The sequence below is a fragment of the Bubalus bubalis genome, chromosome 5 (assembly GCF_019923935.1).
Source record: "Bubalus bubalis isolate 160015118507 breed Murrah chromosome 5, NDDB_SH_1, whole genome shotgun sequence".
NCBI classification, from domain to species: domain Eukaryota; kingdom Metazoa; phylum Chordata; class Mammalia; order Artiodactyla; family Bovidae; genus Bubalus; species Bubalus bubalis.
The window spans coordinates 119,689,794-119,710,498 of record NC_059161.1 but is presented as its reverse complement, the minus strand read 5'-3'; the positions used below and the strand labels follow the sequence as shown (position 1 = coordinate 119,710,498).

General features: G+C 43.9%; 1 pseudogene; it reads left to right on the top strand.

Annotated features, from left to right (window-relative positions):
- Window positions 1-1,536: 1,536 nt before the first annotated feature.
- LOC112585274 lies at window positions 1,537-18,708 on the top strand (annotated as a pseudogene).
- Window positions 18,709-20,705: the final 1,997 nt, after the last annotated feature.

Here is a 20,705-nt window from a genome sequence, read left to right as displayed (position 1 = left end):
TAGAAATGCCAAGGAACTGATAGAGTGAAGAAACAAGTAATGACTCTTGTTTCATCTTGCCCTGTATGAATCCCATGGGCCTTTGACCACACTACTCTCTGCCCAAAATCTCTTTCCTCTTTTGCTTCCTCAAAGGTGGCTTGTGAATTACATCAACACCTGACGGTGAAGCCTGGTGGATGGAACTCAACTCACAATCATCTGGGACCCAGAGATGTCCAGCCTTGTCCTGAGTTTGTGTCCTTTTTCTCCAACCAGGTTCATAAACCAAAGTCTCTACAAAAAAATAAGGGTGATTGTAATTCTTTCAAGGCTTTTGAATCTCCAAGGTCTATTTGGAGCATCAAAGAGGAAACACATTCCCCTGCATCCAGGCTAGTCTCAGACCTTATCCTCCCTCAGCCAGGGGTTCCCTGAGGAAACATAAGACATTTATCTAAGATGCCCAAAGGCTGAGAAGAGAATCCTTCTCACTCTTAATGCAGGTTTATGTTATCCAGTCACCCAAAGGTCTGTGGTGTCTGAATGAGGAGCGGGGGCTCTGGGGATTCTGAGTTTCGAGTGAGTCAGTCACCACATCAGGACTGCCTCCTGTGGTCACTACAGCTGGGGCTCCCCCACTGTGCCTGGAATCCAAAAGAAACTGCCCTGAATATTGCTTTCCTGCTGCTACATGGAGGCAGGTCTGCTGATAAAATGGGAACCAGAGTTGAGGGGCAACGGGAAAGGAACTTCTACTCTGGTGCCTGCAGTTGTCTGCGAGCTGCCCATCAGTGGATGCAATGGAGTTTTCTCTCATTTTTCCTTTTCTGGAAGTCTCCTGGCCTGAGAACCAGAGTTCCTGGGTCCCAAGTATTCACTAACTTACCTGCAGCTTTAGAGTGAGTCATACCACCCAGGGTTCAGCTTCCCATCTCTTGGATGACAGAGACTGGACTTGCTCCAGAATACTTGTTCCAGACTGAAGCCCAGTGCCAATCAGTGGACAAGAGGCTCAGAAGTGCATGTTGCTGAGGATGCTGAGGTTGCCTCTGGTGGGCAGGGGGCTGTAACTGTCTGGTGATGTTCATGGGTCCTGGGCTCAGAACTGGGAGTGGTAGACAACTTGGCACACAGCTGCTGTGACACTGAGGACCTTAGAGGCCTTGCCCCCTCAAAATTACCATCATTTGGATTCTGTGGGATGAGATCAGGTACTTAAAAGTCAGATGTTACCCATGGGGAAGTTTGTAGATTCCTCAGCAGAAACCCAAATTAGGTTGATGAATCATCTCTGCTAAAGAACTCAGAGAACTATATATGCCAGGACTCAGACAAATTAGGTAGTATTTTAAATACCATTAAAGTAGGCCATCTTTTGGATAACCTGCCATTTGCTCTCTGGCTTGGGATGATACCCACAGTTAGAGTGGAATCAATGGGCTCTGGGGGATTTGGTCCCTCTCCCTGTGACTCAGTAGGAGTGAGTGCAGCTGGTGCAGGAATTCCAGCAGGAAGGATGGGATCTCCAAGTTTAACCAGAAGACTCAGGTAGGTATGGCCCTCAGGTAGGTGCTATTCTTTTCCCAGTGCTTCTTCCTTCCCCCCTGGGTCCTGTGAAAGCTGCCCACCTCCTGGTTATTGGGTTCTGAATTCCTCCTCCCTTCTCTTGCAAATATCCATGCAGTCCCACTTGTGGCTTCCTCTCTACCCAGGCCCAATCCCTCACACGCAGATGGCACTAAAGAAGGGAAAACCAAGACGGGTCTGCCCAGTTCATTCTTTCTAAAAATGTCTGCATTCCTTCTGCTTCCAGACCCTGTCCTGAATCATTAACATCGCCAGCTAGATGACTCAGCCTAGCAAGGTAATGAAATGCAGATGGTGGAGGGTGGTAAAGTTGTCAGGTGTGTGGGATGGTGTTCAGATGACAAGAGATGAGTTGGAGTAATGAACATGTTGTCCTCCAACCACTCATTCATTGGGGACCTGCCTGAATCTGCTATCTTGGGCTCCTCAGGATATCTCTAAGACAGAAATTTAAAAATAGACTTTCTATAAACTTCTTACTAGAAAATGGTTTCAAACATAACAAATATAATAAAGAAGAGTATCATAAACCCTATATTTTATCATTTGGCATCAGTAACTACAAAACTAACCTCTTAGTCCCACGGGTTGTCATAGACTGGAGACTATGCAACATCAAGGTGATGGCCAATTGATATCCCGGTGAAGACATTCTTGACTTGAATCAGTCTTTCTCTTCTTACTATCTTCTCACATGTGGTGGTTGAAGGGAACAAGAAGAGGGAGCATAAGAGAGAAAAATAGGGAGAGGCTAATCCCACCATGAGGGACCACCATCAAAATCCCATGTTAACCTGGATACCTCCCAAAGGCCCTACTTCCTAATACCATCACATTGGGAGTCAAGGGTGGACACAATTCAATCCATAACAATTATGCAAATCTGTTTTTAAATCGAGACAGACACTCATTTCATTCTCTCTTTTACTTCTTATTCATTTTTCCTGAAGTATTTTAGGGACAAGATGAACAATTCATAAAATGTACATAATGAGTATTTGGGGTAAAATAATGGGATGTTAAAAAAATGCTGTTTGTTCCCCCAAAATTAACATTTAATATGCAGTCCATTTGCAAATTTTCCTGATTCTCAAAAAGCAGATGTCTTTTCACAGTTTATTGAAAGAATGTACTCATATGTTGCACTTGGTTGTTCTTATTTAAGATGAAATAACTGTTCCTCTCACAATTTTAATGCCATTCATTTGTTCAGAAACTGGGAGGAAGCAGGGTGGCTTGTCTTATAGAATGTCCCACTATTGGGTTTAGAGCAGGAGTTCACAATACCTGCACAGTTGGTCAGGACCAGTACCAGTACTTGGTCTATTAGGAACCAGATCTCCACAGCAGGAGGTGAGCTGCAGAGCAGTGAGTGAGGCTTCATCTATATTATAGCTGCTCCCCATCACTCTCTCATCACCCCCAGAAGAGACAGTATAGCTTGTTTTCCTGGAACTGTTTGTAGCTACATAACCTATGCTTAATAGAAACAAAAATAACTTAAATATTTATGATTATTTTCCTTTCTCAGTGCTCAGAATGGTGAGTTGGTGCCCTAGCAATCTATCACAGTGACAAATTGGATGTTGCCTGTTAACATTTGGACACATTTGGCAGCTTAAAATTAAATATTAAAAAGCTAAGATCATGGGATTCAGCCCCATCCTTCATGGCAAATAGAAGGAGAAAGGGTGGAAGCAGTGACAGATTTCTTCATCTTAGCCTCTAAAACCACTGTGGATGGTGACTGCAGCCATGAAATCAGAAGGCATTTGCTTCCTGGCAGGAAAGCTATAAGAAACATAAACAGTGTGTTGAGAAGCAGAAACATCATTCTGCCCAACAAACTGGTAGATGTTTGGCTTTTCATTTGGAGACCTAAACTTTCTGTCCATTCCCCATTGGTCTTTGAAGTCCCTTAGCTTCTGATCCTTCACGATTCCCAAGATTACTTTGTGCATCTCTATACCCAGTCCTGAAATCAGCCATCTCTTTTTTTTTTTTTTTTTGAAGCTCTGTCAACTGGAGCCTATTATACAGAGTGAAGTAAGCCATCTCTTTAAGAATCCATGCATCATCTGATCGGAAATGTGTTTAGAAGATAGATGTTAGACTTCAGAATAGTCACTGTTATCAAGTCATCATTGCTTGTAGGCTTTACATTGGTCATAGGAGGAAGGACACATTTTCCTTAAAAAATTAAATTAAAAGAAATATAATTAGTTGGTACAAACTTATGATTTCAGTTCAAGGTTTAAGACAGCAGGGTTTTAATTAAAGTTCTTTATGTTATGAGTGAACCTCTTTTTCTAGCCACTGAAAGGCTTACATCAGAATATTAGTTTTAATTCTTGTGTTGCTTTTACCTGTTAACATATATATGATTATGTCACAATAACAGAAGCAATATGAGGCATAATAAGTTGTTGAATATAGTTTCAGATTTTTTTCCTGTATTTCTTTTGATTTCTTTTGGTTTTGTTTTGAATGGGCAGTATTTTTGTTTTTCCTTAGAAGATATTCCACTCTGAATGTAGTCATAATTCTGAATTTTAAAGCCAATTAAGTAATGTGTTGTTATGGGCAGCTAGTCACCGACTTGATGCAATTCGATTTATCAGTCTTTGTTCTCAATTTGTTGAGTTCAGTTCAGTCCTTCACTCGTGTCGGTCTGTTTGCAACACCATGGACTGCAGCATGCCAGGCTTCCCTATCCATCACCAATCTTGGAGCTTACTCAAGCTCATGTCCATCGACTTGGTGATGCCATCCAACCATCTCATCCTGTCTTCCCCTTCTCTTCCTGCCTTCATTCTTTCCTAATATCAGGGTCTTTTCGAATGAGTCAGTTCTTCCCATTAGGTGGGCAAATAATTGGAGCTTGAACTTCAGCATCAGTTTTTCCAGTGAATATTCAGGAATGATTTGTTTAGGATGGACTGGTTTGATCTCTTTGCCTTCCAAGGGACTCTCAAGAGTCTTCTCCAACACCATAGTTCAAAGGGCATATATTTGTGTCATTTGTCAGTGATGTCATATTCCCCTTGTTGGGATTTAACCACCAGAACTGAATTTAAACAATGTGCAAAAATGAGTGTTATGACACAGTGCCCCATCTACACACATCTGGTGACTAGGAGAGGCTCCTGTTGTATTCAAGGGGCAGTCATTGATAGATCTCATGCAGGAATAGGCCCTGGGATTCCTGGATGAGTCATTAAATAAGATTGTCTTTACTTGGCTGCCACTGTTGTTTTGTCTTCTTTGATTGGGAAGACATTTCAAAATTGTCTTTTTTGTATGTTTGATTTGGCAGACAAAATTATTCACAGCATAGACCCTATGAGGAAATTATATCAGAAATATATCTATTTATCTTCAGCAGTTAAACTCGTTGGTTTGTATGTCCCCAGTGATATTTCTTTATAAATAGAAAGGAAACACACATGTTCAGTATGCATTCAGTCTCTTTGTAAATCAACCAACATGAATTAAATTCCTCTCTGTCCCCACTGCACTCCCAACTCTAGGCGAGAAATAAAAACCTGCAGAGACTGAAGGCTAATTCAAGCACATTGCTGTGGAGATTTCATTCCCACTGTTTCCCCCCCCCCCCCTTTGGAAAAAAAAAGTAGTTGCTAATATTAAAATCAGTACATTGTACATAAATATGCAACTTCTGACTGATCTTGAAAACATGGTCAACTGGCCTGCTTTCCAGCATGGTTGAAGTGTAGGAAAGCCTGCTCCCAGTGCTGTGCTGGGAGGGTTCTGTGCTGCCCAGGGCCTCCTGGGGCCATGAGTTTGTGAGAACTAGACTGCTAGCTATCTTAAAATAAAGACTACTTTTGTCTTGATCAACTTGACTTTGAAGCCTTTAACCCAGAACCCAGAACACATTATTTACTTGTACATTTTTTGGATGATATAAAATACCTTGTGGATGCATATGACATTTCTTCCAATACTGAAACCATACAATTGAAGTACTACTCTGCCCTAAATCTTTGATGCAAACTGGCATCATAGACTGCCCCTGATATCTGCCATTAGACCCACTACCTAAAGCCAGTTGTATGTCCCTGGCCTGTCCCTGAAGTCTTCACTTTGCCATTTGACAACTTATCCTCCTAGCAATCTCCTCTCCAATGAGGACAGCAATGCATTGTCAAGGTCCAGCCTCAGCAGAGTCCAGGGATACCCTCAGGACGAACGGCGTCAGTAAAAGATGACACGGGGAGACCAAGCTTAGGTGAAGCAGGGTCTGCAGCTTTATTTTTAAAAAGAGCTTTTATACCCTGAGTTACACATTTCCAAAAGTGAAAGATGCAGAGTCATGCAGAGTCAGCTCAACATTCCATCAGTTTTGACTTTTATTGAAACCAGAATGTTTTCTACATACCTTTCCATTTACAAGGGTCTTATGTTATGTACATTATCTTCTGGCCCAGAGGCCTGTTGACATTTTATGACCCTTTTCTGGTAAAGGTTGGTCAATCAGAAAACTTGTTTTCCCATAAACTGTTTTTTCTTTATTTTTTCAATCAGTGTCAACCTCAGAAAGTACTAAATAAAGTTACATTCTTATGGAGCAAAGGTGCAGTGGGTTACAACAACAACAAAAACAGAACTTATTAACTCAAAGGTCTAATGTTGCTAATGCCAAGGCTACTACTTGTTTTTCCTACATTCCAACTATATTAACTAATGCACTCCCATGTACACAATGGATAAGGAATATGGAAACTTGGCAGCAAGCATTGACTCAACAATGAAACCCTTCACCAGTACTATTCTAATAATTTTTCACCCCCCAAAGGGCTCTATGCCCATTAGGACTTTTAGAATGCTTAGGCTTCCCATGCCTTTTATGGTTGGGAAGTTGTGAACGATCATGTGAGTTAGTTGCAAGAGTATGGATAAACCTGCCAAGCAAGCTAAAATGCCAACAGAGGGGTTTGAATTAAAATAATATTCCTTTCATGCCCAAGAGACTTATTAACTAGAGCCCTAAGTTGATTTTCTTCAGAGAAAGGTGGTCAGGGATGCTGCTGCTGCTAAGTTACTTCAGTCGTGTCCGACTCTGTGTGACCCCATGAACGGCAGCCCACCAGGCTCCCCCATCCCTGGGATTCTCCAGGCAAGAACACTGGGGTGGGTTGCCATTTCCTTCTCCAATGCATGAAAGTGAAAAGTGAAAGGGAAGGCACTCAGTCGTGTCCAACTCTAGCAACCCCATGGACTGCAGCCTACCAGGCTCCTCCATCCATGGGATTTTCCAGGCAAGGGTACTGGAGTAGGGTGCCATTGGTCAGGGATAGCCCCCTGTTAATGTCAGAAGAGTTGGTGAAAGGCATAATATAGTAAACAGTAGACAGACAGACTTCGGTTTCAGGGTAGATGCTTGAGCAGGTCAAGGGAGTCCCTCGAGTCCTGATCCGCCTTGCCTTTCAGGTCTCCTCCACATGACCTTGTCATGGGTGGGATCTCCTGTGCTGGCTCCCGGCAATGCATATCTCATGAAGTGGCTAGGAAGATGACATGAAACCACAAATGTCAAGCATAGTCCTTAGTATCCATTTTCATGATGTTCTTAGCAGTTTTTTTCTCCAGGTAGGCAAGGTTCTCCATTTTCTTAGATGTCCATATGGATCAGTTTGATTTTCCAACCAAGCTTCAAGGAAGAGATTGCAGTTGAATTCTCTGTATTCTGAGAAGCTTGAAAGTCCACTCACCAAGAACACTGATGAAGGAGAGATTTTGTCGAGACCTTTGTGTTTTTTTCAGACCTATTTTTGGCCTAAAGGCCTAAACTTCAGCATGTCAGAGCATATCTAAGAAACTGAATTTTCCTAAGTACTTGGAACCAGGAGAGAAGCACGAAGTGTCTTGTGCTCCTCAACCTGGTAGCCTTCTCAGGTTGCAGAGTCATGTAAGTATGGAGACTGTAAGCCACATCATATTCATTTCTGTGATTTTTCTTTTCATCTGATTATTATATTCATCCGTTTTAGAAGGGAATGGAATATTTCCTTGACAATCTTAAAGTTCAACCTTTACTTATTGATAAGTACGTTGCTATAGGAACTGTGGGTCCCAAGGGTCTTGGTGTAGATTTGCATAGCTGTACAACTCTTGGGGTCCAGTAATGTCATGACCTATTGAAATTGGAACTCCTTGCAATTGCTCAGTGCACAGTCAATGCAGATGTAGGTATGGTCCTATGGAATAGCATTTTTCTACATTTTATTTAGCATGTTCTCTTTGTTCCCTCTCTACTTCAGTGTGTATATGTCTATGTCTGCATCTCTGTATCACTGTCATTTATCTCTCCATCTCTTTGGAAGGCTCTGACTGTATTTCTCTCTGTGTTGTTTTCTTTTAATTTTTCATTTGACTCATCTTTCCTTCTCAAGCCTCTACATTTCTATAACTTGTTCCCTATCTCCTGGATTCTTTTTTCAACTTGGAGAAACATTGGGAGAGCTACTTATACACTGTTTTACATCTGACAAGCAGTGTGACCACAGCCAATTCACAAGCCTCTTTCATTTCTAATTCCTCCCTTGTAAAAAAGGATAGGAATCCCCCTTCTGCCTCCTTTCCTGAGATTCTATGATAAGGATACAGTGGAATAGCAACAGCAATGCTAGTGGCTGTCATTGTTGAGACTTACTATTTATCAGGCACCTTATATCCATCACTTCATTATCCCCAAGATATCCTATTTGGAGGGTTTGAATCATTACATTCCACTATTTTACCAAAGGGGAGACTGAGAACCCACATGGTCATATGACTTACCCAGCATTACAGAACAGAATCTTTATTCAAACCTACGTCTTTTGGTTCAGCAATACGTGAGCCATGAACTTTCAGATGTTCAAGCTGGTTTTAGAAAAGGCAGAGGAACCAGAGATCAAATTGCCAACATCTGCTGGATTATGGAAAAAGCAAGAGAGTTCCAGAAAAACATCTATTTCTGCTTTATTGACTATGCCAAAGACTTTGACTGTGTGGATCACAATAAACTGTGGAAAATTCTGAAAGAGATGGGAATACAAGACCACCTGACCTGCCTCTTGAGAAACCTATATGCAGGTCAGGAAGCAACAGTTAGAACTGGACAGGGAAAAACAGACTGGTTCCAAATAAGAAAAGGAGTACGTCAAGGCTGTATATTATCACAGTGCTTATTTAACTTATGTGCAGAGTACATCATGAGAAACGCTGGGCTGGAAGAAGCACAAGCTGGAATTAAGATTGCCGGGAGAAATATCAATAACCTCAGATATGCAGATGACACCACCCTTATGGCAGAAAGTGAAAAGGAACTAAAAAGCCTCTTGATGAAAGTGAAAGTGGAGAGTGAAAAAGTTGGCTTAAAGCTCAACATTCAGCAAATGAAGATCATGGCATCTGGTCCCATGGGAAATAGATTGGGAAACAGTGGAAACAGTGTCAGACTTTATTTTTTTGGGCTCCAAAATCACTGCAGATGGTGACTGCAGCCTTGAAATAAAAAAAAAAAAACAAAAAAACAAACAAAAAAAAAACACTTATTCCTTGGAAGAAAAGTTATGACCAACCTAAATAGCATACTGAAATGCAGAGATATTACTTTGCCAACAAAGGTCCGTCTAGTCAAGGCTATGGTTTTTCCAGTGGTCATGTATGGATGTGAGAGTTGGACTGTGAAGAAAGCTGAGTGCCGAAGAATTGATGCTTTTGAACTGTGGTGTTGGAGAAGACACTTGAGAGTCCCTTGGACTGCAAGGACATCCAACCAGTCCATTCTGAAGGAGATCAGCTGTGGAATATCTTTGGAGGGAATGATGCTGAAGCTGAAACTCCAGTGTTTTGGTCACCTCATGCAAAGCGTTGACTCATTGGAAAAGACTCTAGTGCTGGGAGGGAATGGGGGCAGGAGGAGAAGGTGATGACAGAGGATGAGATGGCTGGATGACATCACTGACTCGATGGATGTGAGTTTGAGTGAACTCTGGGAGTTGGTGATGGACAGGGAGGCCTGGCATGCTGCAATTCATGGGGTCACAAATAGTCGGACGCGACTGAGCAACTGAACTGAAGTGATGCATAAAATTCTGATAATAAGGTGACTTATAAAAATGATTAGAAAATCCACAGTGCCATTGCAATGACAGTTATACCTTGACACTGGCACCTAATTGTAGCATCTTCTTTGTTTTCTTTGTTAAATATTCAGTGAAAAAATACCTCTAAGGAAAGTGAAGACCATGAGAAATACCTTCAGTGAAAAAAACATGCTGAACAATTTCCTCAAGGAACATGGTCACAAACTGTCTCTGATTTCTTCTCGTGGCTCAAATATAATTATTCACCCCTGAGGAACATCAGGGATGTGAGTGTTTTGGGAGGATGATGCTCCAAAGCATCCTCTGGTGCTGTAGCCTACCACTGGGGCTCAACTGGAGATGCCAGGTGGGAGGCTGTCGCTGGGGCTCCTGCAGGAGCAGAAGCACTGGGACAAAGAGGCCCCACGCAGAGGAGAAGGCACTATCATCCTCAACTCTTGTCTTGGTGACTGGGCCCAGAAATTACCAGGTTGCAGGTAAACACCCATTTCTGTGTCAAAGATGTGTCATTAGTTTGAGGGAGATTGTTCCTTCTGAGCAGAAGGCAATACAACCCACTACAGTTCTCTTGCCTGGAAAAACCCAAGAACAGAGAGGCCTGGTAGGCTGCAGTCCATGGGGTCGCTAAGAGTTGGACATGACTGAGTGACTTCACTTTCAACTTTCACCTTCTTGAATTGGAGAAGGGAATTGCAACCCACTCCAGTGTTCTTGCCTGGAGAATCTCAGGGATGGTGGAGCCTGGTGGGCTGCTGTCTATGTGGTTGCACAGAATCGGACACGACTGAAGCAAGTTAGTAAAGCAGCAGCAGCAGCAGTTCCTTCTGAACTAAGGGAGTGAACTAGTTACAGATGAAGAGTGAACCATCACTGATCAGAAGGTAGAACCAACTGCAAAGCAATTGTGAATAACCAGGCAAAGGAATTCAGTTTCCACAGATTCAAGAACCACAGCAGTAAAGTTACTGAACCTGTATTCCGTGTAAGGCCATCATTATCTAACACAGCGGTTACAGTTTTTGATTAGAAAAAGGGCTTATTTTGTCTTCAAGAATGCCCACACCAGCCTGAGAGATAGGCAAAGAGTAAATACATGTCAAATGAAAGGGTCACTAGTGTTGTGTTGATTGGATGTGGTCTAAGTTTAGAGGGAGTGGCTGGGGTTGATCAAGAAGGACCTCCTGGAGAAGGGGGTGCAAAGGCTGGGTTTGAAGAGACTACAAAGTTTCTCAAATGAAGACACTAGGACTTCCCTGGGTGTCCAGTGGTCCTGGATGCCCAGTGGTTATGCCTCTGAGCTTCCAATGCAGGAGGTACCACTTCAATGCCTGGTCATAGAATCAATATCCTGCATACAATGTAGCATAGGAAAAAAAAAAAAAAACCAAATGCAAGCACCTCTGTGATCAAAGGCTGTGAGCTTCACAGTGGTTGGAAAGTGATCTCAAGAGATATATAGCACCCAGAGGGAGACATCAATGTGGGAATAGAGGGTAGCCAGTTCTTCACTAATCCACTCCCTCCTTCTATCTGTAGATGCTGTACATGGGTAACATCACAAATGGAACACCCCCTCAGGAATTCCAAGTTATCTTTGACACAGGCTCATCTGACTTGTGGGTGCCCTTCCTCTTTTGCCCCAGTCCAGCCTGTTGTGAGTACAAACACCCCATATCTGGACCATCCTTCACTTGCATTGATACCCTGTTTCCACCCTTGGCACCTGATGACACTCATCTCTTGTGTCTGCAGCTACACAAGTTAGGTTCAGACATTACAAGTCTTCCACCTTCCAGCCTACCCAAAAGACCTTCTGGATAGCCTATGGATCTGGGAGCATGAAGGGATTTCTTACTTATAACACTGTTCGGGTAACATGTAAAAAGAAGCTGAGCCAGCACTGGCTATGGAGTGACCCCTGCTTGCAAAACAGATGCAGGACCATCTGGCAGGACGCTTCCTAGCCTAACTTCCATAGGTATTGACCATCTTATCCACAGGATCCTGTCCCTGGGGAGGCAATGCCCATGGTGACACACAAGCAAACGGATTAGCTAACCCAGGGAGTGACTTGAGGTGTGGACTTGCAGCTCCTCTGCCCATGAGCAGTTCAAGACTCATTTTGCTGGGACTGAGAAGGGGGGGGGAATCACCTAATTTTATATTCACAGACTGTTCGAGGCAGTTTCAAGTAATACTTGGTTTAATCCTGCAACAGCCCCACACAGCAGGTGGTCTGATTAGCTCATGAGACATATGAGGAAACTGAGGTGCAGAAAGCAAGGTCCTTGCTGAAGTCACACATGTTGTAAATGGTGGAGCTGGGTTGGCTTTTCAGGACTGAAATTGCTGTAGGGTGTTTAGGGACAGGATAAAACTGATCTGGGGATCCTTGGGGCAGTCAAGGGCTTCAGGTATCCATAGAGGAAACTGGAGGCCAGAGATGTCAAGGGGCCTGATAAATGATTTCTCACTCTAGGGTGCCTTTGAGAGTCTAATAAAACGTACGGCCTGCCTCCCCAAAGTACTTGAGTAGTTCCCCTCTCTCACTTTCTCTCTCATACACACTCACACAAATACACACATATCTCCAAAAGTTAATATCCCAGGCAGCAGTTTCATTGATACCTGCAAGAAAGACTATGTTTTTGGCTTCTGTCTTCCTGGACAGATGCAGAATTCACAGTACCTTACAGAGAATTCACTCCATTCCTGTCATTAGGTCATAGTGTTGACAGAAAAGGCTACCTTGCTCTGGACTCATTTTGTCCACAAGGGGGCACTAATGGGTCGTGGCCTGACTCTTGGTTACCCAACCTGTACAGAAGCCACAAGGCCAATTTGACTCACTCAGGTGGTGTTTTTCAGAGGGGCAGATGTTTTAAAATTCACAGCCACTCACAAATGAAACACAAATTTTCCACCCAGCATGGTCTGACCATTTGAGGTCCACCAAAAACACAGCCCAGCCTCAATTATTCTCTGAGGATATAATGGCAATGCACCCCAGCCCAGTCCTAGCCCCACTTCTTGTATCTGTAAGTGGGAACACTCTTCTTTCCCACAGATAAGGGATCTTGTAAGTACTGACTAGCTGTTCAGTCTAAGCGTTGTGGAATACAGGTGTGAGGGTGTACCTTTTGATGGCATCTTGGACATACCAGACCACCTGACCTGCCTCCTGAGAAACCTATATGCAGGTCAGGAAGCAACAGTTAGAACTGGACATGGAACAACAGACTGGTTCCAAATAGGAAAAGGAGTATGTCAAGGCTGTATATTGTCACCCTGCTTATTTAACTTATATGCAGAGTACATCAAGAGAAACTCTGGGCTCGAAAAAGCACAAGCTGGAATCAAGATTGCCGGGAGAAATACCAATAACCTCAGATATGCAGATGACACCATCCTTATGGCAGAGAGTGAAAAGGAACAAAAGAGCCTCTTGATGAAGGTGAAAGTGGAGAGTGAAAAAGTTGGCTTAAAGCTCAGCATTCAGAAAACGAAGATCATGGCATCTGGTCCTATCACTTCATGGGAAATAGATTGGGAAACAGTGTCAGACTTTATTTTTTTGGGCTCCAAAATCACTGAAGCCATGAAATTAAAATATGCTTACTCCTTGGAAGAAAAGTTATGACAAACCTAGATAGCATATTGAAAAGCAGAGACATTACTTTGCCAACAAAGGTCCGTCTAGTCAAGGCTATGGTTTTTCCAGTGGTCATATATGGATGTGAGAGTTGGACTGTGAAAAAAGCTGAGTGCTGAAGAATTGATGCTTTTGAGCAGTGGTGTTGGAGAAGACTCTTGAGAGTCCCTTGGACTGCAAGGAGATCCAACCAGTCCATTCTGAAGGAGATCAGCCCTGGGATAACTTTGGAGGGAATAATGCTGAAGCTGAAATTCCAGTACTTTGGCCACCTCATGCAAAGAGTTGACTCATTGGAAAAGACTCTGATGCTGGGAGTGAATGGGGGTAGGAGGAGAAGGGGACGACAGAGGATGAGATGGCTGGATGGCATCACTGACTCGATGGACACGAGTCTGAGTGAACTCCGGGAGTTGGTGATGGACAGGGAGGCCTGGTGTGCTGCTATTCATGCGGTCTCAAAGAGTCGGACACGACTGAGTGACTGAACTGAACTGAATTGAACTGGGCTTGAACTACCCCAACATATACATCTTTGGAGCTATCCCCATCTTTGACCACCTGAAGAATCAAGATGCCATTTCTGAGCCTGTGTTTACCTTCTACTTGAGCAAGTAAGTCCGAGATGGACACTCCCTTTCTCCAAATTAGCTATAAGATGCTTTCAGTTGCACGAAAATTATTGAACACTTGATAAAGAAGAATCCTGAGAGATAATATAATCCAGGATAAATATAGCCACAGGGCTGTACCTGGCTTCACCACTGGCCTTTATAAATAATGTTTTCTTGGAACACAACCCTGCTCCTGGGCTCAAGACCAGTAACTTGGTCTAGGGCGTTGAGTGAGGAGGAAGACTAATGGAAGGCCACCAGAAACAATTTGGAGGAAAAAGCAATACGATTTGCTTATGAATTTGATCAGGAAGGAAGGAGAATGATGGTGGATATCTTTCCTTCCTCATTAGCATTCCACTGGGAGCCCTGGCTAGCAACCCAATTTGCAGGAGCCAGTGAAAAATAAAAGTGTGGGATACAAAACAAAAATGTGGGACCTCTTGTTCAAGAAATACAAGGCATTTCAAGACAGGGAGAGCAGAGGTGGGGTCCCTTCTGAGTGTGGTGCCCTCTGAACAGTAGAGGTCGTAGGCCAGCAGAGTGAAATCTGAGTGCCCTGAACCCATACCCTTAGAACTCCCAGGCTTTGATTTTCCTGAAAAATGACAAACTAGACAAGGAGAAAGCCAATATGCTTCAGCACCGTGTCCTCTGAGTGTGTCTGAGCACTCAGGTTGCAGGAGGTAGGGCATCTTCAGAAGATAGAGTGGGTGGAGCCCAGCCAGGTGACTCAGCTTCTATCCTCCTCTGTGCCACTCATTAGCCAGTAACCGACCTCGGTCTAGATCTCAAGAGCTCCTAGACTCGATTTCTGCATCTCTACATGGGGACCTTTATTAGGGCCTTGATAAGTGGACCATCACAGCTCTCAGACAGTGCTGTTGTTACTGTCCTCCAAGGATCCCCCTTCTCTTCTCTCTGCACATGCAGGCGAAAGGCAGTGAGGTGGTTTGGTGGGGTGGATAAATCTTACTACCAGGGAGCGCTCAACTGGGTACCATTGATCCAAACAGGTGACAGGAGTGTACACATGGACCGGTAAGCCTCTCCCTCTGAGGGTCAGCTCAAGTGATGCTCCCGCTACTGTACATGGACACAGGCAGACACACACAAATGCATTCTCAGACACACAGTCACACAGACATATACACCACCCACATCGACACTGATACACAGACACATTGAAGCACACAAGCAGACACATATAAACATACACAGAGACACATGAAAACATGCATAGCTAGTCAGAGACACACAAGCACTCACAGAGACACATACAAACACACATAAAAACACATATACAAACAAACACACAAGCAGATAGATATGCAAATAACCCATGGGTTCATAATCCCCAGGCCTTCTGACCAGGGCTCTACCAGGTTCCTAAAAGGGTCCGGAGAGGTCTGTGTAGTTGGGAGAAGATTGCACCCACTGCCCTGTGAGGCATGGAGCATGGCTAGAGGACTCTACAGAGTGATGAACAGAGGATCAGGGAGAATTTCTCCAGCCTGAAGAGAGGTATAAGATGAGCAACTGTCCGGAGCTATCTTCAACCAAGGAAGTTCTCAGTACAGATAAATGTCAGTTAAAAAACAGGGAAAGTCCTGAACAAATCACGAGAACTGGTCTCCTAAGGAAGCAACTACTAAGAAGTGTAGAGAGATTTGCTGGAGTCTTAAGATGTGAAAGCAACAAATAAAAAAGACACCCCAAATTCATGGGCACACAGTGGGGCAGGGGCTATAACAGAATCAGGAAGGTGGAATCCAGGAGTGACCTGAGAACAAGAGGCATAATTGATCGGATTCTGTGTGATACCCTCAGACAAAAGCTAACCCATTCTTTGAAGTTTCTGTGGGCTAGTCATGTATTTCCTGGCCAGGGTCTCAGCATCTGAGCTGGTTGTAGGAGCAGTGCTGGCAGACACCCTCTCCCAGAGGAGCCCCTCTCTCCCACCACAATGAGAATCAGCTACCCTCGTGAATCTCCATCTTCACTCTGTAATTGACCATTTATTTTTTCCCAATCAGATACAGCTCTATGGATGTTTCTCATTCATTATTCTCACAGTCTTCATTCACTCACTAAACAGACAAGCCTGGGGCATCCACTGTGTGCCAGGCACTTTAAGGAGGCAATGAGGTAAAACTTGCCCTCACATCTAAGAAGGCAGATGCACACGAAATGAGACACACACATAGTGAATTGTGACTTTGGTACATGCTAGACATGAGGAAGTGTCTACAGAGACTGTCAAGAAAGGAGACTGATAAACAGCAGGGGAAAGACTTCCCTGAAACCATGACAATTAAGCTGGAATCTGGAAGATGAGAAGAAATTTGCTAGTCAAAGTGGAGGGGGCTCCTCTAGGAAGGAAGACCAGCTTGTGTCAAGGGGCAAAAGAGCCTGGTGTATTCAAGTACTGCATTCAAGAATGTCAAGGAAGATGCCCTGTCAGGAGCAAAGGAAAAGAGGGCAAGAGACAAAGGGCTATTCAGAAGACAGTCGGGAAGGGGGCATCTCTGGGGAAACTCAGAGTGACCTTGATCCTGCTTAGTCACACTGTCTCTCAGCATCTCCATGAAAAGAAAGGTTATTGCTTGTTCTGGCTGCTTTAGCCCTTTGTGGATACAGAGACATCACTGATCCTTGGCCCAAGAAGACTGGTCAATAACATCCAGAAACTCATCGGCGCCATGCCAAGGGATTCCAAGGTGAAGGGTCATGCCCCAGGGTCACTCCCAGTCTCCACACACAAGAAGGATCTCCAGGGCCAACCTCTCTCCCTCTCTCTCTAATAGCACTACGTTTCATGTTTTGTGGTCAGTACCCTGTCCTCTATTATCTTCACCATCAATGGTATGCAACTACCCAGTCCCAGTTCAAGCCTACATCCTCAAGGTGAGGAGAGGACCCTGAGGGCTGGTTCTTAAATAGGAACTTGCAGGAACCCTTGGGCTGCTATGCGGAAGAGGGTGCCCTCTGCAGGCCATCTCACACTATTGCAGATGCTGCTGAGCCCTGGGGCTGGCCAGAGACTCCCACAACATGAACCACTTGAGAGTAAACGGCCGTCTGGGACACTGATCATCTAGAAATAAATGTGGAGACACAACGCCATTCTGGCATGAGGGAGTCACAAGGAGATGGAATCACTCAGTTCCTCAGTGTTCAAAGAGCTTCAGTTCAATCTGAACCCTCAGATGGATGAACACAGAAGGTCAGCTCTAGCAGTCCTTGAAATAAGTCATGTGACAAGGAGAATGGCTGGGGACACTCCCAGTGTGCTGTCCCACCATAGGGATTAACAGTCTCCCTTCCCTTCTCGCAGTTTTCCTGGTTTGGATGATAAATTGCATGGTCACCCTCGTTCTCGGATGCATCTTCCCCATACTCTGGCCGGGTGCCCCCTTAGTGAGTTGGGGTACCCGACCCCTCTGTGGGGAGGCTGGATGCTAATGTGAATAAAGGGTGCAAGGTGACTGCTCAGCCCCGGCACAGGGTGGAGGCTTCATGTCAGCTCCCTAGGGGAGTTCAGAGCTGGCTGATGGGTTCAAAGAAGAGTTTGAGGAAGGGAGGGAATTTCAGGAATTCTATAACTGTAAACTCATGGAGCCATATGGAGAGGCGCTTCGTTCTGGGCAAAACTGCACTGGATTCCATGCAAATGGCATTCCAAGGTGCTCTACACTGGGTCACTGGGGACTTACTCAGGGGATGAGAGCTATGGACTGACCTGTGGGGTTGGAAAACCAGAGTATGTTACCCAACCAAGCCGGGAGTGGCCAAAGAGGGTGAGTTCAGGCCAAAGGAGGCTTCCCAGAGTTTCTAAGTTAAATCTTCAATAACGTGTTGTGGGCACTGTTCTATTTAAGATGGATAACCAATAAAGGGCTACTGTGTAGAATGGGCAACTCTGGTTAATTATATGACAACCTGGATGGGAGGGGTATTTTTGCAACCAGGATACATGGATATATATGGTTGAGTCTGTTTACTGTCCCCCTGAAACTCAGAATATTGTTAATCAGCTACACTCCAATACAAAAAATAGATTATTAATAAAGCAAAGATTGTGGGGATGCAGCAAGAGGACCAGCATTCTCTGTAGAGAAAACAAGGAGCAGGGGTCAGAAGGAAATAAACAGGGAGAGAGGACAACTATGGACACTCTTTTTCTTTTCTAAAAATTTTATTGAAGTGTGGCTAATCTTCAGTGTTGTGTTAAGATCTGCTGCACAGCAATGTGACTCAGTTATGCACATACATAAATATATAATATTTTTCTTATTCTTTTTCATGTGGTTTATCACTGGATATTTAATATATTTCATTATGTTCTACAGTAGGACTTTGTGGTTTATCATTCCTCTGTATCCCCAGCTCCCAGTCCTCCCCTCCCCCATGCCCTCCCTCATGACAACCTCATGTCAGGCCTTATTTGGTTGTGGATGAACTCTTATATCCCCTGCTAATGAGAAAATCCCTTGATACTTACTAAAAGAGGGAAATAAAACCAGAAATTGTGCTAGGTCTGGATATTTGTGTGAGTTGCAAGTAAGGGCTCAGGCTGACTGATGTGTGTCTCTGACTCTTCCAGGATTCTAGAGGCAACTGCTATACCACCTTTAAAGGGAATACAGTGAGGACATCTAGAGAGAACTGGATCCTGGGTGACGTCTTCCTGAGGCTGTATTTCTCAGTCTTTGATCGAGGAAATGACAGGATTGGCCTGGCACAGGCAGTATAAATGCTTGGAGTCGTTCAGGAATCAGTAAGGCCACTCCGAGCAAACACTAAATCACACTTAGGGTACTCCTGCCCAGGATGCTGGTGAACTGTATTTGGTGGTCTGCACACCCTATTCTCAATAAAGAATAAAGTGTTTTACTCATAATGGTGCTGAAACAAATGGGTGCCTATGTTTGTGTCTGGGAGGTGTACAATGTTCGGGAAGGAACTAGAACCAAGTCTGAATCACAGTTGAGAGGAGCCCACTTCCAACTGGCTTCCAGGAAATGGGAGACTCATTGAAATGATTCTGGGAATCCAGGACACAAGACCCAGCAGCACACATGATTGTCAATTTCCTCCAGAACTACATGACTGAAGCTGGGGAGAGGCAGCCCCAAAGAAAGCAACTGGGAGATAGTCTAGGCCATGGAATTGTTTGTGATGACCCACCAACTGCACCACCTCCTCAATCAGAGGAATTATGAAGGGAAATGAAATAGACTCTCTTCATCCCATCTCAAGTGATCTTATTACAGGGCTTCTCCTCCAGGGGAGTTTGGGTGAGGTACTTCATGCAGAGCTGGTTCCTTCTTGTTCCCACACCCCACTCACCAGGTCTCTGCCACATATACCTGCTTTGTCCTTTCCAGTCCTAGTTGGTAAGTGGTGGCCCCAGTGGATCCCTGAGCTACCCTCCTCCTCCAGGGCCCAGAATGCCCCTTTCTTGGCCTCCAATGCTGCTGGGGAGAATGCAACGCCTGTATCGAGAGACCCAGTGTACTCAGAGCCTTCAATCTTTCTGAGTTTCTCCGTGGGTGGGGATACAAACTGTTTGCTTGGAACTGCCATGGTTAGGTACTTTTGCAGTGGAACCATCCATTCTTTCCCCCTGGAGGCCCTCAGTAGATGCCTCAGCTGAGTCAGCAGGGTCACAGGTTGATTTACCTTCAGATTGACTGGTTTGATCTCCTTGTTGTATAAGGGACTTTCAAGAATCTTCTCAAGTACCACAGTTCAAAAGCTCTAGTCTTTGGCATTCACCATTTCTTATGGTCCAGATATCACATCTGTACCTGATTACTGGAAAAACCATATCTTTCACACTACAGACCTCTGTAGCAAAGTGAGTCTCTGCTTTTTAATACACTGTGCAGGTTTTTCATAGCCTTTCTTCCTTCCAAGGAGCAAGTGTCTTTTAATTTTGTGGCTGCAATCAAGGTCCATAGTGATTTTGGAGCCAAAGAAAATAAAATCTGCCACTGTTTCCACTTTTCCCTCATCTATATGCTATGAAGTGGTGGGACTGGATGCCATGAATGTTGAGTATTTTTTTGTAAATAGTTTTTTTGAATGTTGAGTTTAAGCTAGTTTTTTCATCTCTCCTCATTGAGAGGCTCTTTAGCTCTTTTTTGGTTTTTGCTATTAGGGTACAGTTATCTTCATATCTGTGGATGTTGATACTTCTCCCAGCGATCTTGATTCCAGCTTGGGATTTATCAAGACCAGCATATTGAAAGATGTATCCTACATATTAGTTAAATAACCAGAGTGACAATGTATACCTTGTCATTCTCCTTTCCCAATTTTAAATCTTTCAGTTGTTCTGTGTCTAACTGCTTCTTTTTGACCTACATACAGACTTGTTAGGAGAAAGGTAAGTTGATCTGGTACTCCCATTTCTTTAATAATTTTCCACAGTGTTTTTGTGGTCCACACAGTGAAAGGCTTTAGCATAGTCAGTGAAGAAGATGGAAATGTTTTTTGAGATTCCCTTGCTTTCTCTATCATCCAATGGATGCTGGCAATTTGATCTCTGCTTCCTCAAACCAGTTTGTATATCTGGAAATTCTCAGTTCATGAACTGTTGAAACTTAGCTTGAAGGATTTTGAGCATTACCTTGCTAGCAAGTGAGATGAGCACAATGGCATGTTAGGTTGAACATTCTTTGGAATTGCCTTTTGTTTGGATTGGAATGAAAATTGACCTTTACCAGCACTGTGTCAACTGCAGAG